At 42.4% G+C, this 6,000-nt stretch overlaps 1 long non-coding RNA gene across 1 annotated transcript in view; it reads right to left on the bottom strand.

Moving 5' to 3' along the window:
• Positions 1 to 1,348: 1,348 nt before the first annotated feature.
• Positions 1,349 to 6,000, bottom strand: part of LOC120535006 — a 96,435-nt gene continuing 91,783 nt past the window's right edge. Inside the window, exon 4 of the long non-coding RNA XR_005634839.1 lies at positions 1,349 to 1,419. This is a non-coding gene — a long non-coding RNA (uncharacterized LOC120535006). The remainder of the gene's footprint in view (positions 1,420 to 6,000) is intronic.

The following is a 6,000-nucleotide window of genomic DNA, read 5'->3' as shown; positions in this document are numbered from 1 at the left end:
ACAAAATGCAGTAACAAAAGTACTTACACAATGAAACAGTATACAGTCTTCGCTCTCCTGCAGAGCTCAATTGTATTGATGTCCGATGTGGGTTTGTCTCAGTTTAGTAGAAGGAGTCATTTTGTTAGTTGTTCCTCGCAAACACAACATTTACTTCCCAACTGCAAATTCACTGGAAAGCTACAGTGTTACACAAAGAGTTCAAAAGTCCTAAAAACTAATGCCTGAGTACGAAACCTTCTAGTAAGTCCAGCCTACACTAAAACCAAACACACTCCAGATAGGGGCACAAATAGGTTGTTTGCAGAGTAATTCATTTTGTAAGCTGTTCAGATCTGATATGAATGTGTATTAATATCTATCCCGATTTTCCAAACTAATAAAAAATGTATTCACCAGGTAAACACTGCATATTAGAAAACCTGGAACACCAGCCACATACCGATCGTTGACATGCTAACTTCAAGTTAGTTATGTTGTTGGACATTTGCAAGTGCATATCTGGTCTGTACACAGAAACCTGAAGACAAAAGAAATAGGGAAGTGTTGTAGCTTAGCAGGCCCAACTTCCTTATATGCGTCTGAGGGATTATGGTGTTGAAAGAAGTACTGAAGTTGGTGAAAAGCATTCCAGTATACTGTGGTCCAAGGAAGGACAATCGGTGAACCAGCAACTGGGCACCCAAGTCCCATTAATGTGCATGGGGAGAGAAGGACAGTCCATCAGGTCTGATCTCACAGAAGAGTTACTGCAGCACAAACTGATGAAAAACGTTATGCTAGCCATGAGAGAAAAGTGTCAGAATATACAGTGCATCGCAGCTTGCTGCATATAGGGCTATGTATCCGCAGACCAGTCAGAGTGCTCGTACTGACCCCCTGTCCACTACCAATTGGCACTTCAGCATCAGAACTGGACCATGGAACATTGAAAAATGTGGCCCTGATAAATTAAGTGTTCATTTAGATCATATGGATGGTAGCAGGATGCACTATGGGAAGAAGGCAAGCCAGCAGAGGCAGTGTGATGCTCTGGGTAATGTTCTGCTGGAATACGTCAGGTTCTGACATTCATGTGGATGTTACTTTGACACATGCTACCTACCTAAAGATTGTTGCAGACCATGTACACCCCTTCATGGCAACAGTAATTCCTGATGGCAGTGGCCCCTTTCAGCAAAGTGATGCACCCTGCCACACTGAAAAAAATGTTCAGGAATGGTGGAGTATTTCCCAAATCTCAGTCTGAATGAGCATCTGTGGGATGTGCTAGAAAATCATGTTTTATCCATGGAGGCCCCACCTTACAACTTACAGGACTTAAAGGATCTGCTACTAACCTCTTGGTGTCGGATACCACAGGCACCTTCAGAAATCTTATGGAGTCCTCGCTGTAATGGGTCAGGGCTGTTTTGTGACCTACACAATATTAGGCAGAAGGTTTTAATGTTGTTGCTGATTGGCATATTTTCTTTGTTGGAGCCTATAGTTTTTTGCCCCTCTCTCAACCCCTCCCCATGCTTATGACGAGTCAACATCCATCTCCGGTTATGACTCTTATGAATATTTTTTTTCTTAAAAGGCATACAGATAGATAGATACTTTATTAATCCCAAGGGGAAATTCACATACTCCAGCAGCAGCATACTGATAAAAAACAATATTAAATTAAAGAGTGATAATAATGCAGGTATAACAGACAATAACTTATAATGTTCACGTTTACCTCCCCGGGTGGAAATGAAGAGTTGCAGAGTGTGGGGGGAGGAACGATGAATGGGCCCCAGATACAAATCTTTTATAACTCCTCAGAACTTGTTGCACCCCAGGAGGCCATAAGTTTAGCAGAATTCCCCCTGGCTCTACACTATCAACACGATAACATAAATTCCACAAATTTGCTTCATAGTGTTGCCTACAGCTGGTCACTCAGCCCATTTCGGACAGCACTTTTTTTTTCTCACATCTAATGCAGGCATTTCTGCAGTCCTAAAATATTCATTCCAAAGGCACAATCTTTTTCAGTGTCTTGCAGAACAAATTTTTTCAAATGTATATTCCTCAAGGTCATTGGGTTTATTAACTCCTCTCTCGTAGAGTCCCTGCTGCCACATTTCAATTTAAATCATCTACTAGTATGCTCAGGAAGCACTACCTTTTTGTTCACACTATTTTCTTTTCTTTTACATCTAGCAGGTATGTAAAATGAATATTGTGAATTCCCTCCCCATATCAGTAAAGTATATTTTAACTCTCTCTCTCACATCTAGGCATTCTGATATTGCACGTTAAATTGAATAAAACAAGACTCGGTGGTGCCTTTAAGTCTGCCACTTAGAAACCTGCTGAATCTGCTCTTCATGTTGAAGAGGCCATAATTCTGAGAGTGACAATAGCAATCCCTCCTCTCCACATTTACAATAAATTTACTTCTTCCACCCACTTTCTCCTTAACATGGCAAACATTAATTATGTCAGAGAAAGCTGCTCTACTGATACGATTGGCTTCCCACACCCCATTGGTTCTGGAGTTTGTGCGCCAAGCCAATCAGACCGGTTCAAGCTGTTGCTCTCCTAGCAACAAGGCTCCTGGTTGCGCACTATTTCCAGCAAGCTGACACCTGAAAAATGACATAATGAAAAATGGTAACCTAAGGCTCTGATGAGGGAGCAGGGAGCCAAGGGGGACGTTTTCCCACCGTCTGTTGCAAAGAGCATTTAAGGTGTTTTGCTTAAAGTGACAGTGTGAGAAGTCTTTACGTCCCTTGAAATCCTCACATACCGTTTGGCTTTGTGGACTAGGCACTGAAATTCAACTCAGGACCCGCATGTTAGATGCCACATGAATCTTTTAAGCTTTGCTGTAAAATGTAGGCTATAATAAGGACATGATGCTCCTGCAGGCTAAAATTGGCAGCTCTGCTTGTTTCCCCCCAGTCTGCATTTCTGCTAGCAAAAATAAATATTTTAATAGGATTCTTACTGGGTGGAATGGGGGGACAATGGTTAGAAATGTGGCTGCCTTACAGCTCCAGGGATTTAGGCTCAGTCTCAGACTGGCTACTGTTTGCCTGGAATTTTCCATATTCTCCCTTTATCCCCATCAAGGTTATTCTTAAGTATTCATGATTGAGCCCATGAATATGTGCGTGTTGACTGTGATGGGCTAGTATCATATTTAGGATTAGCAGCTGCCTTGTACTAAAGTTTTCTAGGAGAGGCTCCTGATTCCAGCAAGCAAGTAAAAGAAAAATCAGGTTCAAGAATTGATGAAACAAAAGAGATGCAAATAATGGCACAAAGGAAAAAAGAATTATTAATAACCACAGATCTTTCCAGTGGGATTTCAAATTGTCACATTTAGTATGCAGTTTGATCCCATAACTGACAGGGGTGAGACCTTCAACAGACGTAGACAGAGCTGGTGTTGATGTGTGCTTGAATGTGGCTTGTGCTGGACTGGCAGACATGTCTACCGTTGTTTTCTACTGTGTGTCCCCTACTTCTGTGATGGACTGTGGCACCTTTAATCCTGACTTGGATAACCAGGTAAAGAAAAAATGGATGGACAGATGGTTTTCAATTTGTGATGAGGACCACTAGTGCACATCCCATGCCATCATTACTAGAGACATCCATTCTGTCCTCAACTTGTTGACCTGGAGCACCTTTAGCCACTGACTCTCTCCATCTTTGGGGCTCTAATTTGCCTGCAGCCTTTGGATTGTGTAATGCCACCTGCCATTGTGCCAGTATTAACTCTAAACCAGTGTTTCCCAACCTTTATTCTGTGGTGGCACACTTACTGTAACCAAAGACATCCCAAGGCACACCACTATTTTACTAACCACAAACTCATTATATCTCATACACGTGTTCAACTGTCCAAAGGAGCAGGACTTCGAGAGAAGCCGGTAAAAAAAAGCACCATTCGCAGACACAGCACTTAATGAGCACTTTCGTGGCATCTCCCAGCTGCTTCATCCCTTTTGCCCGCCCTTGTCTGCCTCAGAGGCCACTATTCCCCAGCACTGTGAGGTAAGCTGGTGACCACACACCCATGGCAGATGGATTTTTGCAGCTTGGTGACACGTCTGAAGTGCTCTTAGTGTTGTGTCTGCAACAAAGTGATCACGGAGCTGCTTTCATGTCAGCTTCTCCAGGTAGTCCTGTCCTCCTCAGACAGGTCTCGAACACCCGAGGAGGTTGTTGCTGTCAGGTTCAGACCGAAGTGCTCTACACTATTATTTCTACGGCACACCTGGGTAGCTCTCACGGCGCACCACTGGGCCTCATACCTGGTAATAACAGACACAATTGCACTTGGACAATTGTGCTTTATATTATTGTATCATTACAACTTTGTTGTGTGCATAGTGTAAAATGGTGTTGCACTTATTAATTATCATGCATTTTGTTTTTACAGTTTTATAGCAGACTATATATTGAAGCGATGTAATAAAATAATTTAAAAATATTTAATATTTGATACGTCTTGCTTTGCGTGTATCGTCAGCGTTCCTCCTATACCTTTCCTCAGTATCCTCATGTCTCTGAACCTGTCTTGCTCAGCGTTTCTAGTCTAGATCATGTTTCTGTATAGCCTACTTGTCAGAATCTGTCATATCAAGGCATGTTGCTCGCCTCCTGTTTGCTTTTTGACTACCAGGAATGGTAGATACGCCTCCATCACCAACCACAAAAACATCATTACCCCTGTTTGAAGGCAACTCTCAGCAGTCCTTCTACATTTTTCCTTGCCTGGCACTTCCTATTGTTCATCCCTTTTGACAGAGCAACCACAGTGAAAGTAACCAGTCAGACCAAAGCCAAACTGACTAATCAGATTGCTCCAAGGGACTGTCTCATTCAATTTGCAATGTTCAAAGAAAATTATTTAATATATTAATGTTAAATGAGTTCTCTCCTATTCTGTCTATAAATCCCCTCACTAAGCTTTATCATCCAGTTCCATGGTTTATATTATCAGTGGTATGCCAATGCTATGCAGTTATACTTGTGGTTCCCTCAGCTAGAAGCTCTCAGTGTCTCACTGATATTGCATACCTGGATGAAGGAGGCACCATCTCAGACTCAGCCTGGCAAAGATGAACCTTCATTTTCATTCAGCTTGCCTCATTATCGTTAGGTCTCTAGGTCTTGCAAATTCACTTTATACAGCATCTGCAAGACCAGACGATGTCTGATAGAGTATATAGCACAACTCCTGGTCCAGGCTTTGGATTTTATTACTGCTGGCAAGATATACTAGAATGTGTCACCAAGCTGCTGCAAATGGTTCAAAATGCAGTACACATCTAGTGTTAAACCAGCTGTGAGGGATACATGTCTCTCCTCTTTTCGGATCACTACATTGGCTCCCTGTAACATCACTTATTAAGTTCAAATCCTTGATGCTTCCCTAGAGTACTGAAATGGTCAGCATCACTATACAGTATATTGTAAAATGAGGCCACATACACCGTCGAAGGTTTGGGGGGATCCCCCATATACTGTAGCACAAAGAAAAATGGAAATGACATCTTCACAGACAGAGTTCAAAACGGAACTGCCAAAAAGAGAAATGGAGGAGGTATGTATGTACAGCAGGCTGAAGGAAGTGATGTCATGGGTGAAAGGCATTCTGGAACCAGAAGTGATGTCATAAAGAGGTGTGGTCTTGAGGGTTGGAACAGGAAGTGATGGCATTATTGTGTGGATTATTCAGTTGTTCTGCAGGGAGTGAGGAGAAAGAGTTAGATGGCAGTGTCAACCCATGGCTCGGCGGGTAACTGCATCTTTTTGAGTCCATCAACTGTCTCCCAAATGCACTTGTGTGACAATATGGAGACACTTGTAAGGTTCAGTGTCTGGTGAGGCCACCTCTGTGCTGAAGTAAATTTTAATCTAGACTCTTTTCATGTGTAGCTCATAGCTTGTGGAACAAGCTGCTGACCTTCATTTGAACAACTGACTGCCTCAATGTGTTTAAGGAGCTTT

Source organism: Polypterus senegalus, chromosome 9 (genome assembly GCF_016835505.1).
Source record: "Polypterus senegalus isolate Bchr_013 chromosome 9, ASM1683550v1, whole genome shotgun sequence".
NCBI lineage: Eukaryota > Metazoa > Chordata > Cladistia > Polypteriformes > Polypteridae > Polypterus > Polypterus senegalus.
The sequence above is the reverse complement of the archived record's forward strand: the minus strand, read 5'-3'. Positions and strand labels throughout refer to the sequence as shown.